The sequence below is a fragment of the Pleurodeles waltl genome, chromosome 5, assembly GCF_031143425.1.
Source record: "Pleurodeles waltl isolate 20211129_DDA chromosome 5, aPleWal1.hap1.20221129, whole genome shotgun sequence".
Classification (NCBI taxonomy): domain Eukaryota; kingdom Metazoa; phylum Chordata; class Amphibia; order Caudata; family Salamandridae; genus Pleurodeles; species Pleurodeles waltl.
Genome location: NC_090444.1, coordinates 1,570,286,459 through 1,570,301,309, shown reverse-complemented (window position 1 = coordinate 1,570,301,309; position 14,851 = coordinate 1,570,286,459). Strand labels below are relative to the sequence as shown.

The following is a 14,851-nucleotide window of genomic DNA, read 5'->3' as shown; positions in this document are numbered from 1 at the left end:
CTACGCAATGCAAGGTCATTTAGCCCTTTGTTTGTTTTACATTTCCATACAAAATTGTCATTTTGCATGCAAAAGTTAATGGAAAATGACCTTTGTGCTGCTTGGCATCACGAGGGTGCCTTAATAATCTTTGGTAAATGTGACTGTAAACATATTCGCTCTTCCTTCGGGAAATGTGCAATCTCGTTAGGTAATGGCAATGTGTTGTAGGTTACTAGTGCACATTCTTTGTGCATGCTCCAACTTTCTCCTGTAACTGTCATGGCCTTTGTTTTGGCACCTTTGGTACCCATTATGGGACTGCATGCACCTCTATGCCACCTACAGACACTCATACCTACTTCAAAGGGTAAAGCGCCCCCCCGAAAGTGAGGGGGCGGCCCGTTAGGGGACGGGGCCTCCGAGGCCCAGCACTTTCGCGCCGGGGGTGCGCAGGGCTGGCCGGACTTCCGGACCCACGCTTCGCGAGGCATTGGGAAGAAGTATAGCAGGGGGCTATACGTTGAGTTCACGTAGGCTTCTGGCCGGATCCGGCTGCCGCAATCTGGTGGGGGGCTATTTAAGAGCCCCCCCAAGAAGGCTCGACCTTCTTTACCTGTTGCGGTGGCCGGGTGCGTTTGGGGCCGCGTTTGACGGCGCTTCCTTTTTCGATGATTCCTTCCTTTTGGATTCCCTTTGGGTCGTTAATCGAAGCCGGTGAGGCGGTCGGGGTGCCTTGTCGCTCGCCCTTTGGATCGGAAATCGAAGTTGGAGCTAAGCAGGAGGATCCAGCGAAGCGGTCGTGGTGTTGGGCATTCGCCTTGGCTGGGGAAGAATTGTAAGTATATGCGTGCTTAGCTAGGCGTTTAAGCAGGATATGAAACGCAAGCTGCTTGTTTACTGTGGCGCATCTAAAGCTGCGTGGGGTTAACTTATCGCGCAGCTGAGTTGATGTGTTCCAGTCGCTGTGATGTGATCTAGGTTTTGTCAGAGCGTTTTCAGGCGCCATCTAGGTTTTGTCAGCGCATTTTCAGGCGCGCCGCGTGTTTTTATAGAGGGCTCATAGGGCTGCTTGGTTTTGTGTTTTTGTGTTGTGCGCACTGGTTCTAATACCTGAGCGCAGGGTGTCTTTACTGTGCCGCTTTCGCGGTCCCACGTGGTAGGACCTTTGGGGAATTTTTGTTTCCTCCTTTTGTATTAAAAACGGGGCAACTTCTGCCCCGTCTTGGTTTCCAGTGAGGTCGCACGCACGGGACCTGCATTTGGGGTACTAGGTATACCAGCATGCAAGGCAGTTTTAAGTGAAGTTTTGGGACTTGAACCAATTGTTATTCCCCCTTATAGCATGGAACAGCGGCAAGGCGCGGGTGTCCCGGCATGCTGGGCTTCATATTGTGCATAACTAACAATGAAGTCAGTGCGTTTCTGGGTCTTTGGTTGTGAGAGGGGTCTGGCGGATTGCCGCTAATGTGTTGTGCCCTGATGTTCATAGTGTGGGGGCATACAGGGGGTTTATTACAACTTTGGAGGAGGTGTTAATCCGTCCCAAAAGTGACGGTAAAGTGACGGATAAACCACCAGCTGTATTACGAGTTTCATAGGATATAATGGACTTGTAATACGGCTGGTGGTATATCCGTCACTTTACAGTCACTTTTGGGACGGATTAACACCACCTCCAAAGTTGAAATAACCCCCACAGTGTTTTAATTGCATTTGTCTTTGTTTTATTACGTGTTAGTTGTGGCACTTGCCTTGAGAGTCAGCGTTATGTGTAATAACCATTGTTAAATTGTTGACTACTTGCAATTTAGCCAAGGGTAGTGTGTAGCCTGTGTGGTTGCACTAATTGTCAGACTGTCCTTGGTAGGGTTAAGTATTTAAGGCGTGTAACTCTCATAATCAGTTTTGATTAACTGTGTTTATATTCATCCTATTTACAGGGTCATCAATGACACATAAAAAAAAAAAAAAGTATTTAATTTCAGCTGTAGGGTAGTTGTTAGTGATTGCATTTCATCATGCCACCAAAAAGGGCTAGCACTCCAAAAGGTAAAGGGAGGGATCCTGAGCTATCCCAGTTGTTAAGATTGGTTTTGGAGAAGTTGGGGAGTGATGATGCGGTCGGTGGTAACGAGACATCAGATAACGAAGTTAATGGGGATAGGAGCAACCACCCAAAGCGGTCCCATGTAGCTCCCAGTGCTGCTTTCCCCCCTGTTAAGCGTAGGAGAAATGGGAAAACGCCAGTTTCGCCTCCCCCAAGCAGGCTCCCACCACAGTGGCCAGTCCCCCACCGCAGATTGCCCCGTCTGAGTCTCAAGCCCTCGTTGCAGCTCCCCCGTGCCTCAGGGCCTAAGTGAAGGCACCCCCATGTCAAGTGTTCTGGGTCTGGGAGGGGTTTTAGCTGATATCCATAAACCTTTGGCCTCCCTGGCACCTACAACGCAGACGGGGTCCCTCCCACCCCTTTACCAGGGGTAGCTTCGCCTGCAGCATTGCCTTTGCCCTCACCTACTCCCCAGGATCCCGAGCATCAGGCGCAGGTACAGGATCCATCCAGGCAGGCGTTACTAGAGGTGTCTAGCTTATTAGCCAGTATTAATGCCCCAGCTAACAACCCGCCCCCGCCTACAACCCCATGGGGGTCAAATGATTCCCTGCAGAATTCACTAAAGGAACTGAAATGCCAGGTAGACGCGCTGGCGGCTGCACTTGCCTCAAATTCTCCGCAGGCATCATTTAACAGCCGGAGTGTCACCCCGACACCGGGCACAGTACTCGCCTCACCCCCCATAGTTCCAAACGTCTTGCCTAATACCATCAAAGTTCCGGGCCAGGATAATTCTGCAAAGTAAGGGACAACTGATGCTTTACTATCCAGACCAGGTAAGCTGACAGCACACATTAGAACAGAGGTAAAAGAAAAGATTTGGAAGGGGGAATTTGCGGACATCTTCTCGTTAATTAGGGCAAAGAGGAGAGAGGTTGAGGCAAAAGATAAAGAACCTAAGTCATCCTCCTCTGGGGACAGGAAGCCCAAAGTAGAGGAGAATATTACAAACTGGTTATTTGGTTTTAACATATTCATGTCAGTTTTGTTGGAGAAAAAAACCTGAGTTGGGCACCTCTTTGATTTAATATGCAAATAAAATATTGAAGGCCCAGCATACTTATGGGGGGTCTGCTTGGTTGGAATATGACAGGGATTTTCGCTGGGCTAAGGTAGAAGATCCATCCATTGGCTGGGATCAAACTGAAGTTAATGTTTGGCTGGAATGCGTTAATAGCAAGGTCTCTGGGAGGCAGCCCTTCTGGTCACAAGTGTCAGGCGAGAAGAAGGGTTCCTGTTGGGCGTTCAATAGGAAGGTGTGTTTGTGTCCCTCTGGATCCTGCAAGTTCAGACACAACTGTTCCTTTTGTGGGCACCCTTCCCACCAGGAATTTAAATGTATCAAGAAGTCTAAAGAAAATGGTAGAGATCCAAGTAAGCCCTCTAATTACCCACCCCCTGCCTTCCCCTATTAAACTAGACACATTGCTCCCGTGGTTACAGGCTTACCCAGCATCAGATTCCGCAAAGATACTTCTTCACGGTTTTTCCTTTGGTTTCAGGATTCCTGCCTTTAATGTCTAACCAGTGAATCATTGTAAGAACGTAATCTCCGCATCGCAGAACTCGTCTGTGGTGGCCAGGAAGCTGGCAAATGAACGTGCACTGGGCAGGCTAGCGGGCCCCTTCCAAGGCCCACCTTTAGCAGGCTTTGTGTGTTCCCCTTTGGGGGTGACTCCTAAGAGGGAGCCAGGGCAATTCAGGCTGATCCACAATCTGTCTGCCCCCCGGGAGTCATCTGTTAATGATGCCATTGATCCTCAGCTTTGCTCGGTCCACTATGCATCGGTTGACAACGCATTGGAAGAAGTAAGGGTGTTAGGCCATGGGGCGTTGTTAGCAAAAACCGACATTGAGTCAGCCTTCAGACTTCTTCCTGTCCATCCCGAGGATTATCACCTATTGGGTTTTCAATTCCAGGGGGAGTACTTCTATGATAAATGCATGCCCATGGGTTGTAGTATATCATGCAGCTATTTTGAACAGTTCAGCACTTTTCTCCAGTGGGATTTTTCACTTTGCACTGGTCACCGCGACGTCATTCATTACTTGGATGACTTCCTAGTCTTAGGCCCCCCTGGATCTGAAAAATGCGAGTGGGCTCTCCAGGCATTGATCACAATGTTTGAGGAATTTGGGGTCCCTTTGGCCCCAGAAAAAATGGCCGGTCCCTCTAACTGCATCACCTTCCTGGGGATCGAGATCGATTCTGTGGCCGGGGAGTGTCGCTTGCCTTAGGATAAGTTGCTGGTTTTCAGGGAGTCCATTCATACAATGTTGTCACAGAGGAAAGTTACCCTCCACCAGCTCCAGGTCCTGGTGGGCCAGCTGAATTTCGCGCTGAGGATCATTCCTATGGCCTGCCCCTTTTCTAGATCGATCGCTCTGTCAATGGCCGGGCTGACAGAAAAAGATCACCACACTCGGTTGTCTTGGGAGGTTAGGGAGGATTTAAGGTTGTGGGATGTTTTTCTGCAAGATTTCAATGGGGCTGTCATTTGACCTCACCAGGCGATTTCCAGCCCTATGCTGGGCCTGCACAATGATACTGCAGGTAGCATAGGTTTTGGCGCAATATTGGGCCCCCGGTGGTGCAAGGCTGACTGGCCAGATGAATGGGTCAGCCGGGGTTGGACAAAGAACATAGCTTTTCTGGAATTATTCCCTATTGTTGTGGCTGTCAATATTTGGGTGGAAAAATTGAAGAACAGGGTTGTAATCTTTTGGTCTGACAACATGGCGGTAGTAGAAGTCATTAACCGCCAAGGGGCTTCATGCCCTCTGGTCCTACGCCTGTTTATTTTGTCTTGTCTGCAACACAACATTACTTTCAGGGCTAAACACGTGCCTGGGGTTCATAACAACGCAGCTGACGCCCTGTCTCGCTCATTAATGCAGGATTTTCTGCGGTATCATCCCCCTGGGCGATGGAGAAGATGATGGAGTTCCGAGAATTTCTGTGGAGAATTGGTGCCCCACCCTCCCAGAATTAGTAGCATCATCTCTAGCACCACGCACTAGGAGGGCATATGAGAACGATTTCTACCACTACAAGCGGTTCTTACAGGCGCAGTATATTTCCGAAATGTTCATGGAGTCCGCAGTTTGAGCATTCCTGCAGCATTTAAAAAACATGGGGCGCCCTGTGTCTTCTGCAAAGGCTTACCTGGCGGCAATACGTTTTTTCGCGAGAATCAGAAACTTAGAGGCACCTTTGAACACCTTTATTATAAAGCGGGCTCTTGCGGGTTGGGCCAGGGTGGCCCATGTTAGCACAGATTTGAGGCACTCTGTAACTGCTCCCCTGCTGGAGAATCCTTTGAGTGCACCCCCAGCCGTTTGCTCCTCACAGGCTGAGTCAGCTTTATTTTCCGCAGCATTCCGGTGGCCTTCTACGGGGCCTTTTGCATCAGCGAATTGGTGGGCTCCTCCAGGGGGACCACGCAGGTGGGTTGTAGTGGGGAGATGTGACAGTCAGCGCGGGGTCGCTATCTATAGTCTTGCGCAAGTCAAAAACAGATCAGCTAAAGAGGGGAGTGCGCATTACACTCAGTGCTGCGACCGGATCCCCCCTATTTCCGGTGACTCTGCCGAGTAAGTACCTCACGGTTTGCCCTCCAGTGGGCTCTTCTGCCTTGTTCATACAACCTAACGGGGACTGCCTCTTGCACTACCAATTCTTGGAGGTCTTCAAGTTGGCCCTGAAGGCAATAGGGGTGGATCAAAAAGGGTACTCCTCCTATTACTTTGGAATTGGGGCAGCCAAACTGGCGGCGGCTGCAGGCCGGTCGGCTACCGCAGTAAAAGGTATCGGGCGATGGTCATCGGAGTGCTACAGGCAATACATTAGGCCCGAATTGGTATAATGTCAGCGCTGGTGCTAGTATGTGATCTCCTCACGCTCTTTTCATTTCAGTGCAATGTCTTAACGTGTAGTTTGGGTTTTGGGGCATTCATTTGTTCGACGGGCGGCGTACCGGGTGCAACAGCTCCGTGGGTCGAATCTGGCGATGGTGCAAGGTGTGGCTTTCCGCTGGTGTGGAATTGGTGGAGTGGGTATCACTCAACTGCAGCAATTTGTCAATATAGCGAAGGGATGTGGGGGGCTCCAGTCCCCGGATCTTATTATTATACACTTAGGAGTCAACGACTTGGTACGATTCGGTCGCAAGGCACTAAGAGAAACAATATTCTTGGAGATCACAAAGTTGGCAAGATAATTCCCAAAGGCAGCAATTGCCTGGTCCCACATGGTGCCTCGACACAAATGGGGCACAGGGATCAAATCAATGACAATCAACGTTTCAGTACGCCGACTTAACGCTAAGATGGACAAACTTTGCCCGGGCCCTGGGAGGTTATGGAACATCCCACACAAACTCTTAAAGGGCTCCCACATGTTTCACAAGGACCAGGTGCATCTATCAGATGCGGGGACTGATCAATTCATCCATGACATGCGTTTTTTTGCTCGTAGTCTGTTTATGGGTGGGAGGGCGAAGGACCTTTTGGGTCCTAGTCGCCCTTGTGGCGGAAATTGAGATATAAAAGTGACTAGAAACAACAGGGGGGTCCCCAAGGTTGGGACCCCGGGAGGACACCTGGGATAGGATCCTGAAGTTCTGAGCCAACCAGCGGATGTACACACCAGATCAAGGGGTGAGGGAGCTCAGATTGCTGGGGGGGCCATGGGGCTCCAGCTCTTGGCCGCCCCGTTACACCCCGAGTCTGATTGGTGTTTGAAGGGGGGGGGCAGAACCCGGAGCATGAGGACAAGGTACGGTGTAGTCAGGGTAACCGCCCCTCCTATGGATACAGGTGAGATATGGGTCACTTGGGTGGTCCAAAGGTGGTTCAGGACAGGAAGGGATCCTGTCAGAAATGATGTATGGTCGCTAACTCTCATGATGTGTAAATATAGTAAATGTTTGTGGAATTAATATCCTTTACACTTGATTATGACTATTTTGCTATAAAGATGAAAAGATGTTTTAAATAAAATCCACTTCCAACGATTTAAGTTTGTCGGTCTGAGTATTTCTGATGGGGGGAGTGGGGGTTGTCTGGAGGCCTCCGAATCCTAGGGTAAAGCGCCCCCCCCCCCAAAGTGGGGGGGTGCGGCCCGTTAGGGGACAGGACCTTCGAGGCCCAGCACTCCCCTTCCGTGCCGGAGCTGCGCAGGGCTGGCAGGACTTCTGCCCCCATGCCTCGCGAGGCGTGGGGGCGGAAGTACAGCAGGGGGCTATACGTTGGGTTCACGTAGGCTTCTGGCCAGATCCGGCCGTCGCAATCTGGTGGGGGGCTATTTAAGAGCCCCCCCAAGAAGGCTCGACCTTCTTTACCTGTTGCGGCGGCCGGGTGCATGCAGAGCCCGCATTTGACCCACCCACCCTCTCCTTTAGTTAGGTTGTGAAGTGTGGTTTTAGCAGAAATTGAGATATAAAAGTGACTAGAAACAACAGAGGGGTCCCCAAGGTTGGGCCCCCGGGAGGACACCTGGGATAGGATCCTGAAGTTCGGAGCCAACCAGCAGATGTACACACCAGATCAAGGGGTAAGGGAGCTCAGATCGTTGGGGGGGCCATGGGGCTCCAGCTCTTGGCTGCCCCGTTACACCCCGGGTCTGATTGGTGTTTGGAGGGGGGGTGAAACCCAGAGCATGAGGACAAGGTACGGTGTAGTCAGGGTAACCGCCCCTCCTATGGATACAGGTGAGATATTGGTCACTTGTGTGGTCCAATGGTGGATCAGGACAGGAAGGGATCCTGTCAGAAATGATTTATGGTCACTAACTCTCGTGATGTGTAAATATGGTAAATGTTTGTGGAATGAATATCCTTTACACCTGATTATGACTATTTTGCTATAAAGATGAAAAGATGTTTAAAATAAAATCCACTTCCAATGATTTAAGTGTGTCGGTCTGTCTATTTCGGGTGGGGGAGTGTGGGTTGTCTGGAGGCCTCCGAATCCTAGGAACATGGATGGGGCATAGTGGTTGGGAGACAGATAGCACGGCCTTTGCATCCACAGTATGTCCAGAGTGCCATTTCTTCTTTGTGAGTGGTAGAAGGATGGAAAGAAGGAAGTGCTACTTTAAGGCAGATGCTCTGTTCAACTAAATATTCCCGGAGAAGTGCCTGAACAGCCGATAGGACTCCTCTTTGCCCTTGACAAATCCCCTTTTCAGGGAGTACAAAGTATAGAATAACCCTGGAATAATTGTCTATCTGGGCTGCACAAAGAAAGTACAAATCCACAAGTGTATTCTCTCTAATACTTCTTGTGTGGAGAAGCAGAGATTCTAAAATTATCATTAATGAGGGCACTTGCCTAGGTGAATGTAGCAATGCTCTTAGAAAATTGACTTCACAGAACAGGTCTCTTCTGAAGTATCACTGGGAAATGTGCACCCAATAACTGCCTCATAAATATATGTCTGCCTCTTGGCTTTGGCTCTACACACCTATGCTATACTGTTAGAAGCCTATTAAAAAACATTCTCTTCCCCTTTCACCCTAAAACTTCTACCAGCAGGTCTACATATCACTCACCCCCTTGTCAGCAGGGGATTCTTCAAGCAATCTCCTCTCTATCCACTAGGGTTAACAGAACTGAAGCAGTGAGAGTGACACGCTTCCTGAGAATTATGGGGCATACTTACAAACAACTGGTGCATCAGTGCTGAGGTGCCACTGCAGCCTGCGTGAAATAACGTCCACGTTATTTCACAGCCATTTACCACTGCACTTAACCGGTTCTGTGCCTTGGACGAGATGATCTCGTCCAAGGCTACAGTTCCCCTGTGCCTTGGACGAGATCATCTCGTCCATTGCACAGGGGAACTTGGGGGCGCGCTAACGCGCCCCCGTACACCCGCCTCCCCCCCCAAGGTGGGGATGGAAGGGGAAGACATTCCCCTTCCACCCCGACCCCCCCCCCCACTCCCCCTGTGACGTCAGCGCGAGAGCGCAAGCTGATTTGTCACAGGGGCCTCCCCCATAGCTTCCAGCGCGATTGAAAGAGAAATGCAAAAGCATTTCTCTTTCAATCACTGGGGGAGGCCCGGAGGGGCTTCAAAGGGAAGGAAAAGTATTTCCTTCCCTTTGAAGTCTCTCCGAGGGTTTCAAAAGCCGGATTGCTTGCAATCCGGCTTTTGAAACCCCACTAGACACCAGGGATTTTTTCTTTTTTTTTACAGAAATTCATATAAGGGAGCGACCCCTTGGGCAAGGGTCGCTCCCATGGGGGGCATATTTTCGGGAAGGCCTTTTCTGCCCCCCCCTGGGGGCAGATTGGCCTGTTATTAGGCCGATCTGCCCCCAGGGGGGGGCAGAAACCTCTAGGCACCAGGGACCTTTTTTTTTTTTTTTTATGTTTCATTTCATTTTTTTAGGTGGGGAGCGACCCCTTAGGCAAGGGTCGCTCCCCTTGGGGGAAAAGTATATTTAGGCCATTTCTGCCCCCCTTGGGGGCAGATTGGCCTATTTTGATGAGGCCAATCTGCCCCCAAGGGGGGCAGAAACCACTAGACACCAGGGAGTTTTTTCTTTGCGTGAATTTCACGCAAGGGGAGCGACCCCTTAGGCAAGGGTCGCTCCCTGGGGGGGGGGCAAATTTATTTTAGGCCATTTCTGCCCCTAGGCGCCAGGGCAAATTTTTTTTTTCTGTTTTTTTTTTTTGGTTTGTTTGTTTTTTTAGAGATGGGGAGCGACCCATCAGGCAAGGGTCGCTCCCCTGGGGGGCAAATTGTATTTAGGCCATTTCTGCCCCCATTGGGGGCAGATTGGCCGATTTTAGGTCAATCTGCCCCCAAGGGGGCAGAAACCGCTCGGCTCCGGGGATTTGTTTTATGGCGCAAATGTCACGCAGGGGGAGCGACCCCGTAGGCAAGGGTCGCTCCGGGGGGGCGTGGGGGGCAAATTTATTTTAGGCCATATCTGCCCCCGGGGGGGCAGAAACCTCTAGGCGCCAGGGGAAATTATTATTATTATTTTTTTCTGTTTGTTTGTTTTTTTAGAGATGGGGAGCGACCCATCAGGCAAGGGTCGCTCCCCAGGGGGGCAAATTGTATTTAGACCATTTCTGCCCCCCTGGGGGCAGATTGGCAGAGTTTAGGTCAATCTGCCCCCAAGGGGGCAGAAACCACTAGGCACTGGGGATTTGTTTTTTGGTGCCAATGTCACGCAGGGGGAGCGACCGCGTAGACAAGGGTCGCTCCCGGGGGGGGGGGGGGGGGGGGAATTTATTATAGGCCATTTCTGCCCCCCCGGGGGCAGAAACCTGTAGGCGCCAGGGGAAATTATTATTATTATTTTTTTTTTGTTTTTGTTTTTTTAGAGATGGGGAGCGACCCATCAGGCAAGGGTCGCTCCCCTGGGGGGGGGGCAAATTGTATTTAGGCCATTTCTGCCCCCCTTGGGGGCAGATTGGCCGATTTTAGGTCAAAATTTTAGAGATGGGGAGCGACCCATCAGGCAAGGGTCGCTCCCCTGGGGGGCAAATTGTATTTAGGCCATTTCTGCCCCCCTTGGGGGCAGATTGGCCGATTTTAGGTCAATCTGCCCCCAATGGGGCAGAAACCGCTAGGCACCGGGGATTTGTGCCCGGGGGGGCAGAAACCTCTAGGAGCCAGGGCAAAAAAAAAATTGTGTTTTTTTTTTTTTTTTTTGTTTGTTTTTTTAGAGATGGGGAGCGACCCATCAGGGAAGGGTCGCTCCCCAGGGGCGCAAATTGTATTTAGACCATTTCTGCCCCCCTGGGGGCAGATTGGCAGAGTTTAGGTCAATCTGCCCCCAAGGGGGCAGAAACCACTAGGCACCAGGGATTTGTTTTTTGGCGCCAATGTCATGCAGGGGGAGCGACCCCGTAGACAAGGGTCGCTCCCGGGGGGTGGAGGGGGGTTGGGGGGCAAATTTATTTTAGGCCATTTCTGACCCCCCTGGGGCAGAAACCTCTAGGCGCCAGGGGCAATTTTTTAAAAAAAATTTTAGAGATGGGGAGCGACCCATCAGGCAAGGGTCGCTCCCCTGGGGGGCAAATTGTATTTAGGCCATTTCTGCCCCCCTTGGGGGCAGATTGGCCGATTTTAGGTCAATCTGCCCCCAATGGGGCAGAAACCGCTAGGCACCGGGGATTTGTTTTTTGGCGCCAATGTCACGCAGGGGGAGCGACCCCGTAGGCAAGGGTCGCTCCCAGGGGGGTGGGGGTTGGGGGGGCAAATTTATTTTAGGGCATTTCTGCCCCCCCCTGGGGCCGGCTGAGCTACAGGCCAAACTCCACAGGTGATTTTTTCTGTGAAAAAATATGTTGTGTCCACGTTGTGTTTTGGGCCATTTCCTTTCGTGGGCGCTAGACCTACCCACAGAAGTGAGGTACCATTTTTATCGAGAGACTTAGGGCAACGCTGGGTGGAAGGAAATTTGTGGCTCCTCTCAGATTCCAGAACTTTCTGTCTCCGAAATGAGAGGAAAAAGTGTTTTTTGGGCAAAATGTTGATGTTTGCAAAGGATTCTGGGTAACATAACCTGGTAAGAGCCCCGCAAGTCACCCCATCTTGGATTTCCCTGGGTTTCAAGTTTTCAAAAATGCGCTGGTTTGCTAGGTTTCCCCAGGTGCCGGCTGAGCTACAGGCCAAAATCCACAGGAAGGCACTGCTTTTTATTAAAAAATGTGATGTGTCCACGTTGTGTTTTGGGCCCTTTCCTTTCATGGGCGCTAGTCCTACCCACACAAGTGAGGTATCATTTTTATCGGGAGACTTGGGGGAACGCTGGGTGGAAGGAAATTTGTGGCTCCTCTCAGATTCCAGAACTTTCTGACACAGAAATGTGAGTAACATGTGTTTTTTTAACCAAATTTTGAGGTTTGCAAAGGATTCTGGGTAACAGAACCTGGTCCGAGCCCCGCAAGTCACCCCATCTTGGATTCCCCTAGGTCTCTAGTTTTCAGAAATGCACAGGTTTGGTAGGTTTCCCTAGGTGCCGGCTGAGCTAGAGGCCAAAATCTACAGGTAGGCACTTCGCAAAAAACACCTCTGTTTTCTTCCAAAAATGTGGATGTGTCCACGTTGCGCTTTGGGGCGTTTCCTGTTGCGGGCGCTAGGCCTACCCACACAAGTGAGGTATCATTTTTATCGGGAGACTTGGGGGAATGCTGGGTAGAAGGAAATTTGTGGCTCCTCTCAGATTCCAGAACTTTCTGCCACAGAAATGTGAGGAATATGTGTTTTTTTGCCACATTTTGAGGTTTGCAAAGGATTCTGGGTAACAGAACCTGGTCCGAGCCCCGCAAGTCACCCCATCTTGGATTCCCCTAGGTCTCTAGTTTTCAGAAATGCACAGGTTTGGTAGGTTTCCCTAGGTGCCGGCTGAGCTAGAGGCCAAAATCTACAGGTAGGCACTTTGCAAAAAACACCTCTGTTTTCTGCCAAAAATGTGGATGTGTCCACGTTGCGCTTTGGGGCGTTTCCTGTCGCAGGCGCTAGGCCTACCCACACAAGTGAGGTATCATTTTTATAGGGAGACTTGGGGGAACGCTGGGTGGAAGGAAATTTGTGGCTCCTCTCAGATTCCAGAACTTTCTGCCACAGAAATATGAGGAACATGTGTTTTTTTAGCCACATTTTGAGGTTTGCAAAGGATTCTGGGTAACAGAACCTGGTCCGAGCCCCGCAAGTTAGCCCTCCTTAGATTCCCCTAGGTCTCTAGTTTTCAGAAATGCACAGGTTTGGTAGGTTTTGCTAGGTGCCGGCTGATCTAGAGGCCAAAATCGACAGGTAGGCACTTTGCAAAAAACACCTCTGTTTTCTTCCAAAAATTTGGATGTGTCCACGTTGCGCTTTGGGGCGTTTCCTTTCGCAGGCGCTAGGCCTACCCACACAAGTGAGGTATCATTTTTATAGGGAGACTTGGGGGAACGCTGGGTGGAAGGAAATTTGTGGCTCCTCTCAGATTCCAGAACTTTCTGCCACAGAAATGTGAGGAACATGTGTTTTTTTAGCCACATTTTGAGGTTTGAAAAGGATTCTGGGTAACAGAACCTGGTCCGAGCCCCGCAAGTCACCCCATCTTGGATTCCCCTAAGTCTCTAGTTTTCAGAAATGCACAGGTTTGGTAGGTTTCCCTAGGTGCCGGCTGAGCTAGAGGCCAAAATCTACAGGTAGGCACTTCGCAAAAAACACCTCTGTTTTCTTCAAAAAATTTGGATGTGTCCACGTCGCGCTTTGGGGCGTTTCCTGTCGCGGGCGCTAGGCCTACCCACACAAGTGAGGTATCATTTTTATCGGGAGACTTGGGGGAACGCTGGGTGGAAGGAAATTTGTAGCTCCTCTCAGATTCCAGAACATTCTGCCACAGAAATATGAGGAACAAGTGTTTTTTTAGCCACATTTTGAGGTTTGCAAAGGATTCTGGGTAACAGAACCTGGTCCAAGCCCCGCAAGTCACCCCTCCGTAGATTCCTCTAGGTCTCTAGTTTTCAGAAATGCACAGGTTTGGGAGGTTTCCCTAGGTGCCGGCTGAGCTAGAGGCCGAAATCTACAGGTAGGCACTTTGCAAAAAACACCTCTGTTTTCTTCCAAAAATTTGGATGTGTCCACGTTGTGCTTTGGAGCGTTTCCTGTCGTGGGCGCTAGGCCTGCCCACACAAGTGAGGTATCATTTTTATCGGGAGACTTGGGGGAACGCTGGGCCGAAGGAAATTTGTGGCTCCTCTCAGATTCCAGGACTTTCTGCCACAGAAATATGAGGAACATGTGTTTTTTTAGCCACATTTTGAGGTTTGCAAAGGATTCTGGGTAACAGAACCTGGTCCGAGCCCCGCAAGTTAGCCCTCCTTAGATTCCCCTAGGTCTCTAGTTTTCAGAAATGCACAGGTTTGGTAGGTTTCCCTAGGTGCCGGCTGATCTAGAGGCCAAAATCTACAGGTAGGCACTTTGCAAAAAACACCTCTGTTTTCTTCCAAAAATTTGGATGTGTCCACGTTGCGCTTTGGGGCGTTTCCTGTCGCAGGCGCTAGGCCTACCCACACAAGTGAGGTATCATTTTTATAGGGAGACTTGGGGGAACGCTGGGTGGAAGGAAATTTGTGGCTCCTCTCAGATTCCAGAACTTTCTGCCACAGAAATGTGAGGAACATGTGTTTTTTTAGCCACATTTTGAGGTTTGAAAAGGATTCTGGGTAACAGAACCTGGTCCGAGCCCCGCAAGTCACCCCATCTTGGATTCCCCTAGGTCTCTAGTTTTCAGAAATGCACAGGTTTGGTAGGTTTCCCTAGGTGCAGGCTGACCTAGAGGCCAAAATCTACAGGTAGGCACTTCGCAAAAAAACACCTCTGTTTTCTTCCAAAAATGTGGATGTTTCCACGTTGCGCTTTGGGGCGTTTCCTGTCGCGGGCGCTAGGCCTACCCACACAAGTGAGGCATCATTTTTATCGGGAGACTTGGGGGAACGCTGGGTGGAAGGAAATTTGTGGCTCCTCTCAGATTCCAGAACTTTCTGCCACAGAAATATGAGGAACAAGTGTTTTTTTAGCCACATTTTGAGGTTTGCAAAGGATTCTGGGTAACAGAACCTGGTCCGAGCCCCGCAAGTCACCCCTCCGTAGATTCCTCTAGGTCTCTAGTTTTCAGAAATGCACAGGTTTGGTAGGTTTCCCTAGGTGCCGGCTGAGCTAGAGGCCGAAATCTACAGGTAGGCACTTAGCAAAAAACACCTCTGTTTTCTTCTAAAAATTTGGATGTGTCCACGTTGCGCTTT

The 14,851-nt window shown here is 50.3% G+C and overlaps 1 long non-coding RNA gene across 1 annotated transcript in view; it reads left to right on the top strand.

The window, feature by feature from the left end:
* The first annotated feature begins 536 nt into the window (after window positions 1-536).
* The window catches only part of LOC138297408 (uncharacterized), a 36,481-nt gene continuing 22,166 nt past the window's right edge, over window positions 537-14,851 (top strand). The window contains exon 1 of the long non-coding RNA XR_011204086.1: window positions 537-817. This is a non-coding gene — a long non-coding RNA (uncharacterized lncRNA). The remainder of the gene's footprint in view (window positions 818-14,851) is intronic.